The sequence below is a fragment of the Falco naumanni genome, chromosome 7 (assembly GCF_017639655.2).
Source record: "Falco naumanni isolate bFalNau1 chromosome 7, bFalNau1.pat, whole genome shotgun sequence".
Classification (NCBI taxonomy): Eukaryota; Metazoa; Chordata; class Aves; order Falconiformes; family Falconidae; genus Falco; species Falco naumanni.
The window spans coordinates 52,230,605-52,245,449 of record NC_054060.1 but is presented as its reverse complement, the minus strand read 5'-3'; positions in this window follow the sequence as shown (position 1 = coordinate 52,245,449).

Sequence of the window (14,845 nt, the reverse complement as noted above, 5' to 3'; positions counted from 1 at the left end):
GTGTGGGAGCCCTGCTGCAACATTGGACAAAGAAGCCATGAGGTGAGATAAATGCAGGTAGATAGATGTAAGAACCAGAAAAAGTGGGTTATCTTTATTTCACTCAATTGGAATAATCACCAGTTAAAACCAGAAAGACTTCCTCCTTTAGTTGGATGTGTTTCACCACCAGCTGTGGCTAGTCAGTGGGTTCATAGCAAAAGCTTATTTCTCCTGATGTGCTGCAGCAGGGGACAAGGAAGAGAAATTGCTGTCGCTAGCAGGTTTGCACCTGGGTGATAACCCCAACCATCTCTTAGCCTGCCTTGCCCTAACCTTGGAGAGAAAGGAGCTGAGGGAAGCCCAGACGGGTCCTTGTCCTCCTCGCTGCCTCTTTTGCTCAGGACCTGTCACTCCGGAAGGTGAGTTTTGTGCTCTGCAGGGGACACCAGCGTGGAAATGTGGCTTATGGGCAAATGCCAGAACTGAGTCTGTCTAGCTCGGGGGAAACAGAGGGACGAGGAGATAGATAAGGAGAATATTGTGGTGAAGAGGAGGGGGATTTTTGTGGTCCTATCTAGACTAGAAAGCAGACAGGAGGTTATGGACGTAAATGTCAGCAAAGGAGGTTTGGGCTAATCATGAAGAAAAACTTCCTTACGGTACACATTGGTTCATGACACAGGTCACGTTGCTTCCTTACAAGTACACGGGCTGGCTCACCAGCTGTAAACCATCTGGGCTGGCCACTGACAAACCTGGAGGTGATAAAACCTAAAATGTTTTAGCTAACTGTCCATGGGCGTCCTGCTCCCATGCGCGCTACATGCCCTTCAGTCACCTGCTGCCAAGACTGACACGCAGCACTTCTCTCTGAACTGCTTTAATTAATGTGTGCCTGCTCTGGATTTTTATAGCTCTTAAAAAGTAGCTGTGAGTGGTATCTTATATCAGAGGGAAGTTTTATAGCACTGCTGTGAAGCTTGCCATTGCTACCGCTGAGGAGGTGACCTTGGCACGTGTTCCCTCCCCTTCGCTCCTCTCACTATGTGTTAGCACCATGCTTTGCTCTTCCAGTCAAATACTTCAAAAAAGGGACACATGAGCCAAGTGAGGATTTTCTTGAAAAATTCAACTTAGTCGCTTTCCAAAAATCCCTGCTCCCTAGAGAAGAAATACAAGAGCAGACCTCCAGACCTAAAATAACTTCCTCTTGCTAAATGGGTGCTCATTTTTAAAAATCTCAGAACTTCATTTAGGAGAGAAGATAGAGTCAGTAACCTCACCAGCCTTATTTTTCTGTAAATCCCTATGAGTTTGTTTGGGGAATTTTTTTAGTGTTTGTTTTTTGGATTTTCCCCGGGAAGTTAAATGGAACTGCTGTACAAAGAAGCAAATGGTGCTGGAATCAAGATGGAAAACACATGCTGGTAAAACCAGTGTGATTTTCTCACTTCTATCCTTACAGAACTGTACTTGCATCTTGAACAAAGGGTGAAGGTGAACAGGTGAAGCCTGGAAAACACAATCAACTTGAAGGGGATTCCAAAAGCCACAGGGTGCTGTGTGTTAGGTACACTGCAATAAAATATCCAAATACCCCAAGTAATCCATGATGGTGAGGATGGGTGTGTAGGAGTTGCTGTGCTGAACCAAAGCCAAAGTCTAGTTAGTTCAAGACAGTTTCTCTGACTTTAGTGTTCAGTAGTGAGAGCTTGGTTCTCCCTAGATAGTTTGGTTTTTGCACTTCGTATTTTCAGGGTGAAAATTTCAGGGTGATTGGTATTTCTTGTGGTAGTCTGAGAAGAGCTAGGCAGAGTTTTTCTAGCAAGTCTCCTGTCACCAAGACATGGCAGTGCCTGCCTTGCTGGGGGTGAGCTGTATCATCATCAGGATTTCATGTCACCTTCCCTTCTCTAAATACCCAACAGTGAGTAGACTCTCAATGAGTTGGCTGTCTGAAAAATGTCAGCTAAAGTGGCTGCATGTGTTTCTACCAACAAAAATTTCCAAACTGCATTTTGGGTTTGAGGAGTGGGGAGAAAGACCCTGATTGATATGACACTGCTTTGGTTTGCTTCAGAAAGACTGCGCAGAGGGGCTGTTTGTTAGGTAACAACACATTTTATAGGGAAGAAATTCCAAGGCTTCACATGGATTGATCTTTGGAGTACTCTGTTCCCTAGATGGCTCTTCGTTTCTTCTAAGGATGGGAGATGCAGGGAGTGATGTTAAACACAGTAAGGGTGTCTGTGGAATGAAGTGCTGGTGGTCAGGCAGATTGGTGCTAAGCTGCACAAGCTATTTTGTATGTTTTAAGCCCAAAGACTTCAATGCTTTAGGTGTGCTGGTTTGATAAGGCAAAAAGAGCTTCCCCACCCTCCTTCCTGTATCTGTCGGTGGATTGTGGTGATAGTGACATAAAAAGGTGTTGGGAAACAGTGTCAGAGTCACATAACCTGACTTCCCAATTACGTGTGGCACAGGAGCAGAATACTCCTTCTACACGTGTGCTAGCCTTGCTGCTCTGCAAATCTGACGTGGAGACAAGGAATTCAATCTGCTTTTGCGGTCCTCATTGCTTCTGCTGAAACCATGCCTGCCCATCAACAGCTTCACTGTGCAAACAGAACCCTTGTAAGGTAACTTGATGAGCCAGCTGGGGAGATGGACAATAGTGGTAAGGAGAAAGATGAGCAGATATCCTCTGTTGAGGCTTAAGGAACACCATGGATGTGTCTTCAGCAGTGAAGTACTTAAATGTCAGCGGTCCTTACTAGCTATGCCTATTAATGCCTACTGAGATGTATCAAATGACCTATTTTCTAAGCTACTGCAGACTGTCTGAAGAGGACTCTCTGGATGCATCTGTCTCTGCCATCAACAGCCAGAAACTGAGACCTCGCTTATGTGGTGTTAACTATTATTTTGACTGGGGGTGGATTTTTGGATGGTCTTTTTGTTTGTCTAACCGAGATTTGATCTGATGCTGTCAAGGGGAGTGTGAAGATCTGTTCTGTGGCTATAGCTCATTCCCCTGGCAATGCAGGGCTATAAACACCTCGAATCCGGCAGCTGTGTCCATCCTGAGGGAGCTGCACTGGTTTAACACTGTCAGTGTATTAAAGCAGTACTACTTGTATATCAACAAGCTCCTCTTCCTTTGAAGAGTGAAAATGTGTGGTAAGTAAATTACTTTTTTCTGACAACAGAGAATAAAAGGCATTAAATCTGTGTGCCTCCACCTCAGGGTCAGGGCTTGGTGCATTTATGCACTGCTGGCAGCCTGGGCCCCTGCTGTGACCCAGCAGGCTTGTACAACGGACCCTGCTGAGGAACTGGGCACTGGAGTGTCACTACACTGAGGTGGGATGTTGTTGAAGCCTGGGGGCCGGCCTGCCTCAGGGGCAAAGAAGTAAAAGGTCTAAAAAGTAGTCCTGGGGAACAGAGTGCCTCTGATTCCCATTTCAGCCGTTACGACCTCACAATTTCACCTTTGGCACCGGTTTCCTGTTAATTTCACATCAAGGAGACCCAAAACACACACGATGAATGTAGGAAACGTGTCACTGCTCCTTCAGACAGCTCCCATGGGGAAGCTTGTTCTTGTCGTTTCTAAAACCTCAAGTCCCTAGAAAGGGCTGCTGGTCCCCAGTAGCTGAGCTCCTGCAGGCTGCTGGTGGTAGGGCATTGCACCTCAAGCACAGCATAGCTGGAAATGGTGTAATGGTGCTGGAAAAAATGGTTCCCAAATGCAGTTTGGTGGATGTGCAGAAATAGAGTGAGAAAGAGAGGGACATTTTTAGGGCACCAAGCTGCTGAACGGGTTTTTCAGAGCTGCAGCTGATCAGTCTTCAGAGAGGGGAGGAAAGTGCTTTACTGAAGGTGTGTCTGTCCCAGTTCTGGATTTCTGACCTCCCTGGCATCCATAATACATGTTCTGAATCTCACTCAAAGCTGTGAACTCCTGACTTCAATAAATCCACAGCAAAGCATGACATGTGGGCTGAGGTCGAGAAATGACAAAATCATCCGAGGCACAAAATCAGAAGCACCTGCAAACCCTTCCAAATCTCAGTGTGCTGGCTGTAGCTCATTTATTGACTTCTGCTCAGTCTGGGGGCAAAAAAAAAAAAGGGCACCTGGATGAATGTGCACAGTCTGCCTCAGTTCAGTCCATGGAAGGCAGTGCCAGATCACTGATTCCAGTGTTTTATTAGTGAAATAAATGTATCTGAGCTCAAAATGAACTGCAAGTTTTGTTATTTATACTGCAGTGGCTGGTGGCCTAACTACGCATGGAAATTTGGGTGAGCCCCAATTCATGATGAATGCATGGTGACCTAATGGTCTGATGCCATCACAAATAATTTCTGTTGCAGCTGATTTAAAACAACTTCGGATTTAGATGGATATGGTGCTAGCTGCACCCCAGATATCAGCCAGATCTTCTGCCATCCTTACTCCTCTCCCATGGTACCCCAGATTTGCCTGCCCTCAGTTTTGTCCTGCCTTATCTGCAGTAGAGGCTATCCACCGTTTGTTCTCCCTCTTCTTGCTTACCATACACCTAACGTTTGCTTGCTCTGGTAATCGGACTCATTCCTCTTTCCAGCAGGCTTGTCCCAAAGCAGCCAGGGCGGTGCTGAGTGTGCCCGTAAGAGGAACAGCCTCCTGGCTTTTCCTTGCAATGCATGGGACACCTGGCTGAGGAGTTCCTGGCTTTCCCAAAAATCACCCTTCTGGTGGTCTCTTTTGGCTCCCCATGAGACTCCAGGAGCTTGGACTTGAATTTCCAGATACACTGGATATTTTTCAATGTGATTTCCATTTGTCACTCTCAGCTTTACTGGCTCAGGTCTTTCATTTCTCGCTCCTCACATCACAGAAGGCTGTCAACCTGTGATATTTAATGACAGGGCTAGTTTTCTGCTAGCAAGCAGAAAACGCTTCTCTTCCTTCACTGTTGATTACACTTTCACATTGCTGTTAGCTTTTTTTCTTGATCCAGACACTACAAAGAACCACAAAGGAGGAGGCAGGAGGAGGGAGATGGGAAGAAGTGGGGTGTTTGCTTCTCCTTGCCCATTAAGGATTGGGGTTTTTTTCTTACCCTAGTGTGGTGATTGTCCTCTGTCTTGTTCTGCAAATCTCCATCCTTCTCCATCTGTTTCTTTTTAACTCAGTTCATCTTCCCCTGCTGTGTTTCACTCCCTCCTCACTGCTCTTCTGCCTCTGTTGCACATATAAGCCACTGAAGAAAACCCGTGTGTTTCTGACAGCATCTCACCTCTGCTCTGCAGGGGGATGCACAAGAGGGATTTGTCCCATAGCCATCATATCATTTTGCACTTCATCACCATGTGAGCTGGTCACAGATTAGCAAAGGACACCTCCAGGTTCAGGTGAATGCTAAGGTTGCAAGGGCAAAGGTGAGATCATGGCTGCACATCTGTACTCAATTCAGTCATGGGACAGCATTTAAGCTGGTTTCATCTGGTGCTTTCAAATCAATTTAAGACATAGCTCAAAGCAAGAGGCTTGAACTCGCTTAAATTATCCTTGAAACTGCTGTGGGAACCACAGCACTCAGCCTAGGTCTGGAGGAACAAAGTCAGATGCCCAGAAGATGACATGGCTGCCCTGGAGCAGGTCACTGGCTGTAGGTAAGGGGCCTCCGGCAGCCATCACCAGCCTGCCCACGCTGCCCTCCAGCTCCAGTGTTCTACTTGGTGGGCCATTCGCAGTGAGGTGTCCTCAGAGACAGGCAGCTGAAGCCAGGGCATTTCTTGGTGCACCGTGCAGGTTCCATCTCCCGAAGGGCCACCAGGACAGATAAAAACCATTTTGGGATGCTCCTGGTGGAGCACCTAGCTGGGAGCTGCAAAGAAGGCAACCCTGACCCAGGCCAGGCTGAGAACTGCTGCCCCTGTCCTTCAAAGCAAGCCTTTGCACCATGCCGTGCAAGGCTCACCTTGCCTCAGGTGGTGGAGCCCCCGGGCTGCTCGCGGGGGGCTGTCTGTGATAATGAGACAGCTTTCACCTGTAGGTGGCCGGCAGCATCCTTGCAAATAAATCCATTTTATATATTTATACATTTATTTATATTTATTTATATATTTATTTAAAGGGAACATTTGCCAATTTGAGGGCTGATGTCTTCAGTGAAAAGAAAGAGTGAGGAGGCTGAGGCTGGCCAAGGACCAAGCCTAGATTTTCAAGCTGGCTTTCGCCTGCTGTATTGCAGTAATGCATGGTCCTTCCCCGATCCGTCATTGTGCAAGCTTTTCCCATCCCTTTGGATATGTAAAGAGCCATGTCTGAGAGAGTTCGTAATAAACTTGCATATGGGATGTGATGAATAGACTAAAAGATTGGGATAGGTCTGCTATGGATGAAACACATAGCCCTCCCCAGGTACAGCTGTCTGAGCTTCTCCTTTCCAGTGAATTAAAATCCATGGGAAAGGCGCAGGTACGCTCCTAAGCCAGGGGGACTCATGGGTGCTGACACCTCACGTTTGACCCATGGACTCCACATCCCTCACATGAAAGAAAGCTTTGACTCTTTGAAATCTCAGTTCTACCCTCACATCTGACCCCTGCTTCTGTACTGAGTGCAACCATACCCTCCTCAGTCCCAAATCCAAAGCCCTGCAATGCCCTGGTGAGTTCATACCTAGCAGGCCCAGCTTTAGCGTATTAGCTCCTCTGCAAGAAAAAGAAAAGCTGGCAAAGGAGGGGAGAGTAGGTGACTTTCTGATTTGCAGATGCTTTTGTTGTAAAGCATGTCAAAAATGACAATTTACAAGGGTAGTTTCTGAGAAACAGAACAAGCCTTTCCCATGCACTGGAAACGTCCATGTTTCATTTTTTTACCATCTATTCCCATTTTTCCTTTTTGACAAACATTGATATTTATATCCTGTAACAATAAGCAGCAGGTTTTTCCTTACAAATACCAGAAGGGTTTGATCTCAGGCCGTTCCTTGAAAATGATTAGCTGCAGCATGCTGTGCCCCTGCTGAAAGGTATGAAATGTGGCTCCTCTCCTCGGCACCCCTGCGCAGAGCAGAGCCTGATGAAATGGGATCTTTGCTCTTGAACAACAAGCCATCTTAAATCCGGAGCTTGGTCTCACTGTGAGCACTGGCAGAGAAAGAAATGCCCTGGGAAATGCTGTAAAGCCTAGATGTGGGAACTGAATTTTGAAGTTAGGCTGCAAAGCTGGCTTTGGCAAGGGTGGCAAGAGTGGCCTTGGGCGGGCCAGAGCTGACGCCGAGGTCTGAGCAGCCACCCATCTTGGGACAGAGCAAATCCCAAACAGAATGAGGCTGCTTGTACAACAGCCTTCAAAGATGTGATGTTTGGAGAGCAGAAGAAAGAAAATGAAAAAACAAAACAGATCTATTTAAAATCTATTTTATCCTGGATTATCTTGGAGAGGTTGCAGAAGTCTCTGAGGGTTGGAAACCTGTCCCAGCAAACCTGCCCTTCAGAGACTGGCAGGGACCAGATGTCCCTATGAGACACAGCTGTCCTCCCACGAGAACCTGGTGCCTCCTTCCTTCTGTGCCTGCTGCCCCGGGAGTGCCAGGTAGGGAAAAAGCTGTCTCCCATCACTGGAGGCATAGGTACAGAGACTGCTGCCACCCAGCCAGGGCAGAAGCATGGCATGTGAGAGCCCAGTGCATGTTTGAGATGATGGGGCCTGGGCTTGCTCTGTGCTGGAGCTGGGACAGAGCCTGCCTGCTGAGCCAGCTGCTTGGAGCAGGAAAGGCCAGTATATGCTTACACATGGTAGCATAACTGTCTGCAGGCTCAGCCTGCACAGAGCCGTACATGGGTCTTGAAAACTTGGGCTTATCAACATCGTCATTTTTGTCTACGCGGATTTCACTGTGCTAAAATAGCCTGTAAGTGGTTTTCAGTATGCTATTAAGCGATATGGTGATAATTGTTGCACAGAGCCTTTTTCATCCTCTTTTTGTGAGGAAAGGTATGTTTGCAGCGGACACATTTGTAGAGGAATTGCATGTGCAAGTAGTTGTATATTTGCTAGAGATGGCACCCTCTTTGACCTTGCTGGGACCTTCAAACAGAAATGGTGAGGCTTGTGATGGCTGTCAGCTCCAGTGGGAGATATTTTCTTCATCTTCAGCCAGCACCAGAGAAAGTAGTATCAGCTGCAAACTTGAGTTAGACTTGAAAGTAGCCTAAGAGTCTGAAACACATGTGCACACATGTATGTACATGTAACAATATCTCTGCAGCTGAAAAGGCTGCAGTGATGTGCTGAGCATCTCTGCAGACGTGCAAGCATTCAAATGAAAGAGAACCACTTCCACTTGCAGTAGCTTAAGCAGTTTCTCTCATTTCTCAGTCCTTTTTCTGGCTGCTGTGCTCCCACAGTGACAGTGCTTCATTGCCAAGCTGTGCCTTCAGGTACTGGTGACAATTACAAGCAAAAACGAGGGGTCATTTTTTATATAGTGAAATTTCTTACTTCGTAATTCCTATCCCCACTCCTATGTGAAAGTGGTGGAGGTCATTTTGTTCAGCACTTCCAAAGCATTCACACTTAGGGGGGAAAAAGTGTTTGTCCTAAAATATGAATATCTAAAGAATATGAATCTGACCTTCTATATCACTGTTACAAATGTAATCTATTACGCTTCTCTTTATACAGTGCATGTTATAAAAATGGCTTCGTAATGATGAAACAGCTTGCCTTTCAAGGAGAGACAAGAAGGTTGAGACTCCTCTGTTTGGGGAAGGGAAGGCTGGCTGAGAGGGAGCAGAGGCATCGTGGAGGCGGTGGATAGGGTGGATAGAGAAGTGCCATGCACAAACCCCACTGTTCAGGGACGAGGGGGCACTTGGTGACATGTGTAGGAGGTTCTTCTACAACATATAAAATATAAAGTGTTGTTGTGCAACATGTAGTGAAGTGTTGGACCTTGCAGTCACAGGAGGTGGTTGAAGCAGTTCCTATTAAGAGGTTAAGAAAGTGATTATGTAAATGTATAGGCTCTCTTGCCTTAAACGGATACTATAGGGAATAGCAAGACTGCATCCTGTACAAGAGGGGCAAGTATCCCAGGGGAATATCAGAGGCATGGACTGCAAGAAGGGGCCAGGTTTATGAGCTCTCCCAGCACGTCTTGCGACTGCTGCTGGAGACCATTTGATAGGGAAAAATGAACCATTGGTTTCACTCAGTAAAGTGTAACTTTATATTCTTGCCAGCTGTGTCCTAACTGCTAAATTTTCTAGCAGTCCTTTGGGATGTTTTGTAATTGATGGCCCCTGGTGCCAGGTGTGTTCATGGTGAGGCTGTCAGCTCGGGCACGCACACTAGGGAATTTTGGAGGAAAATCCTGTCCTCAGGTTTGCACCCCTGAATCTCCTTTCATGCTGTGGGACCCAGTCTGCAGATCAGGGAGCTCCGCGTGCCTGCTGCCTCAGGACTGGAAAGGGCCTGCAAGCATGGGGGTAGCAAACATGGATGATGTGACAAAGATGGATGATGTGAACTCAGTTCCCTAAAGCAAATACCCTCAAATCCTTATCACCTTCAGCTGAAGCCAAGTGCTCCCAGCACCTCGCAGCATCAGTCTGCCTGGCCTGCTGCCAAGGAGGTTACATGTACCTGCGATGAGATCCCAACCGCCTTCAGCAAGGTGGTTCTTGCCAGTTTTTCTCTCGCCACCCTGACTTCGTCGTACTTCTTGTGCTTCGTTAATTTTGGGTTGCGATACAGCACAGGTCAGCCTGGCTTTCTTATCCTCCCGCGCTGCCTTGGTGCTTAACCTCAACCGAGGAGAGAAACAATGAATCCTGATGCTGAGATCCTGACAAAATGAATGAGAAGGGCTGAGCCAGGAGGGGTAAGTATGCTGCACGCAGGCTGCTGACCTGCCCCACTGCTGGCAGAGGCTGGGGGCTGGAGCTGTGCGGGGGTTTCATCGACAAGTTTTGCCAGGCAGAGCTGTCACCGCTGGGGGTTTCTTATCCAAAATGGCAGATCTACATGATCCCAGTGCAAGAGGTTCCCATGCTGGATGACTTTTTAAGTCATAAGAGGTGCTCTGTTTCTGCAAAAGCTTCAAAAGAAGTCAGCGGCACGTTGGTGGAAGCTTAGCCATACCTGGATGGTTGCGTAAAGTGATCGCCAGGGAAAGGGATGCTGCCAGGGTCAGGCTGTGTACCTTCTTAAATCAGAAATGGTGTCGTATTGATGGAGCTGTCTGCGTGTTGCCCCGTGGAACGCCCTGGTGTCTTCCAGATTGATGTAACCATTTGCTGGCCTGCTGCAGGTCAGCAGTTTTTATTGGTTGCAATTCCACCAGGGCTATCATTCCAGTAAATATCGTTGCCAGCCTTGAAGTCCCTCTTGCCCACCCCCCTAGGAGTAAAGATGTTCCAATATAATGCTGATGGAAAAGGTACAAAACCGATAAAGCTTTATCACTGTGTTGATCTGCCTGGATCTTGCTCCTGGCGTTACTGGGATGTCTGACGTCCTCTGAACTCCAGCCGCTTCTCTGGCTTTTTTAGTCTCCAGTTGCCACCTGGAGATGGATCTTGATCTTGGCAGCTCGCTGCAGGGGCATTGCTGAGCCTCGGCTTGACTGATCCATGGCTCCTATTTCTGGCCTCTCCTCAGCCTGGTGTTTCTCACGCTTAGTGCCAGGGCTGGAATGTTTTGGAAAGTTTTCCATTAATTATCTGGGCTATTTTGAGTGATAAAGCTTCAAAAATAAATACATTGCTGTGACTTTTAGAGAAGTTAAGCATTTTTCATTGCACTCGGCTCAAACCCAGTCTGCTGTGCAGGGTGCAATCCCCTTTTATGGGATGCGTGAGAAACTGGGTAGGATATTTTTCACAGGTTTTCCCAGATTGTCGTGTTTTCACATGGAATTCCTCTGTAGTAGTAGACAGGAGTTTCATCATTTTGCCAGATGAGCATTTCAAGCTGCTTCTGCTTTGCAGCCAAGAGGACTGTTATGAGCACTAACCTGGTAGCTACATTGAGCTGTAAAAGCTTTGAATTTCTATGAGGATTAAATTGCAGTTCAGGTCACAGTCGGTGCTGTGATGGGCTGCCAATAAAGGAGAGCAAATTTTCATCAGATCGTAATAAAAAGATTTTATTGTTAATTAATTCTAAGCACCAGGAAAAGTGCTACGTGCTTTATCATAAAGGTGGGAAATAAATCCGTGTCCTAGAAAATATGCAGCAAGGAAGAGAAGCAAATGATTTGGGGTGAGAAAAGGCGATAAGAAAAGTGGTAAGAGGGAGAGTGAAAACTTGTATTAGGATTATAGAGTGAATCAGGTTGATTATAAGTGGATCTTCTAGTTAATAAGTTGTATTAATATGTAATTATTACTACTTAAATATTTGTTCTATTTCTATACTTTTGAAAGAATGTATGATGGGTGTATGAATTTACAGCACTATTTTGTTGCTGTTGATAGCTCCTGCCTGGTTCTGCCATAATTCCAGTCCCCACTAAGGCTGCATCTAGCCTTGTGGTGGCAGGCAGGTGGGTTATCTGGCTCAGAGAGGGTTAATGGCACCGTCTCCTGGGGGGAGAGGAGGTGTCCTGAATCCCTGCTAACCATCTCTGAAGATTTTCCTGGTTCCTCCACACTGTCAAAGGAGATTCAGCTTGCCACTGTTAGCCTTTCAGCAGATGGCTTTCTCTTTGAAGAGCACAAGTGCAGTGTGGAACTGTTAATTACAGCTTATTGGGAATTCTTCTCTATGCTCTCATTTTCATTAAGAAACATGCTCATGAAAATAATGGTAAGGTTACAGTGACCTTAGATAGCATTTAAGACTATGTTTGACTCTACAGTTTAAAGCAACTGAAATCCTGGTTCCCAGTTAACTATATGCTATTTGCCTTAACTTGGCCCTGAGTCACTCCCCTCCAGTACCTTACTGTTTGCACGCTGGCCAGAAACAATGACCCAGAAGGTATTTCTGTCCTGGTCAGCATGCATGCCATCCTAGGCAGTCTTTCTTCTGCTAAATCCAGGACTAATTGGCATCCACCCTCTGTACCTATTCCAATTGGGCATCAGGATATATTAAGGATGGAGCCACTCCTCGGGGGGTGATTTGTCTGTCTGGCCTTTTTACAGTGCCTGTGGCCATGGCGTTGGTGCCAAGGGGCTGGAGACTGCCCGAATGGTATCTGGCTCTAGGCAGGGCATGATCAAGGCAAGCTGTTGGACTTCTGGTGCACCTTGTAGTTTCCCAGTGGTGACTGAGGCCAAGGATGTGGTGGGTGATATACGACCTGCAGCACAGCAACATGGATTTTCAGAGACCCCCACCCTCTGACCAGCATGAGAAAGCTTCTTCAGACAAGGACAGTATTGCAGGCAGTTTAGGAATTTGGCCAGTGTAGATGAGTAATGCAGATAACACTTCTCTTTTCAACAATCACATGGAGGAGAATGATGGCACACACTTTGCCATCTTGGTGTTATTGTATGGGTAAACATGTCTCAGACGTTTACAGGGGTACGATTCAGATCTGGATGACGAGCACAGTGAGGTGCTGTGGCCAGACCATTAGAGGGGGGGTCTTTCATCCATTATGGATGAATCTCCTGCAGCTGGAGGGACCTAAGGCATGCGCATGTCCTTGTCCTTTTTGGCTTCAAAATATGTGATTTTCTGGATCTTGAGTCCATAGCACTTGCAGTGAGCAGGCAGGAGCCCAGCAGGGTGCATGGCACTTTCATGCAAGGTGGAGCTCACCTCCCAGCTGGCTGCAGGCAAGCAGAGCTACATTGCCCTGAGCAAGTCCTCTCATCCCAGCAGGATAACATGGTACTGTCGTTTCTCTCTGGAGCATAACCTGCTCCAGTCCCTGAACCCTAATGCTAATTTTCCTTAACTGTTTTTAGCTAAACTCCGGATGACTTCATTCAAACTGTTTCTAGAGTCTAGACAGACCTTATGTTCGTGTTTCAGATGGCACTTCCGTGCCTGGAGGCCGCAAATATAGCGGACCTGATTTCTCAGATCAGAGTAGCGCTAAGAAAACCCTTTCAGCATTCTCCAGATGTTTCATAGTTGAAATCTCAGCTACATTTTATGTCAGACAACTGCAAAAACATGCACCATAAGTATAAAGCAGCCACCCTTCATCTTTTCTAAGACAAATCTGGATGATGCTTGTCTTTTCCTCTGCAACAAAGATCATCTCAGTTTTATCTGGGCAACTTGGGGCCCCAGACCTGTTCTAGATGTTGTTACTAAGGCTGTCAGCCAAAGCTACAAAAATGGCTTCTCCAGAGCATTTTTTAATATTCATGATCCTAAGAGATCTCTTTCCATTGAAGGTAATGCTGAATAGGGCCTTACAGGTTATAAATAAAAGGAAGTTCTCAGACCCTACATACATGTCCTCTGTGTAGCTGGCCATATTCCTCCCTCCCCATCCTATATCCTAGATTACTCGCCAAATACTTTGTCTATGCTCATGCTAAAGAATCAGCCACCTGGATCGTCAAAGGGGTCCCTTATGTTATTCCACTGTACAAAGTTTGTCACGAAATAAGAAAAGACTTAACATGTTTAACATGGAACAGCTGTAGAGGAAACTGAAAAAGAACAAGTGGTAGTAAGGCCCCAGAATTCTGTTGTGAGGTTTGCATAATTTTCATTTGTTTAGTTTATTATGTTTCTCAGGTCACTTCTCTTACAGCATTCGTTGAATTAGCTGATGCTTTTGCAGAGATCAGCGCTGAAGTATTACTACCGTTAATATTCCTCATATGTCTACATTGCAGGTTGTGTCAAGTAGAAAACTCCATGCCAGACTGCTTCTGGTACTCTTGTTATCTCTGATGGGGCTGGCTCTAATATCTGCATGCAACATTGCAGATTACGGTATAGCTATACTTGAACAACTTATATTGTCAGAGATCGCTGTAGAAACATCAGGTTAGAAGTGTATCTTTTTTGAAAGGGAGATGAGGTTCTAGAGCAAAGCTCTGCGGTCAGAGGTGAAATCATTGCAAATTCTGGCTGCAGAACATAGGACCTTGGGTACCAATAGCTTGGACCTGGGAGCCAGTCATCCTGCAGTGAGGTATTTGGGCCCTGAAGATGAAATATCACTGTGGAGACACTTTCAAAGCATGTGGAAGCCTGGTGCTGCAGAAGTACATGGCTTTTCTGCTGGAGCTGTGCTGAAGGTCCGGTGTCCTTCAGGTCAGCTGTCTCTAGTGCAACTTGTGTAAGTGGTCAGCAGGCCATGTTACGCAGGTGGTACAAGTAAAATCAGAGTTTCTGGGGTTTCTGTGCTGTTTTCTGAACTGCTGGCAATGCTCTGGGAATAACAGGATGCGATGGGGCCAGAATAGCAAAGAGGGCTTGGCAGCATGTTTTGCAGGCATGAGAAAGTACTGCTGCGAGCTCGGGAGCCTCCTCTCCAGGAGCACGAGCTTGTTAATGGTAAAGAGCACCCACTGGCACATGGTCGGCTTTCAAGGCTTGTGCTTGGAAGCTTCCAGCGATGAGATGCAGGCGGCTGCCTGCTGACCTCTGTGGCAGGCAGCGCTGCCCTGCCCAGAACAGCCTCTTGCACGTGTGCCCAGAGGTGAAGTGCCAACACGGCCCGAGCTCTCCGCCGCCACATTCCCCTGGGCAGCAACTGCCACTTTGAAACAGTGGGACCAGATGATTGTGCTCCCTTGCTCATCTGGCAGTGCTTTGCACCCGCTTAGCATAGGGTTTGATGGCTGCTCCAGGCAGGTGGAGGCTTGGGGCCAGCCCTGAGCGTGTGAGCCGGTACTGTGGTATGGACAAGGTGCTGGGACTTACTAGCAGATGG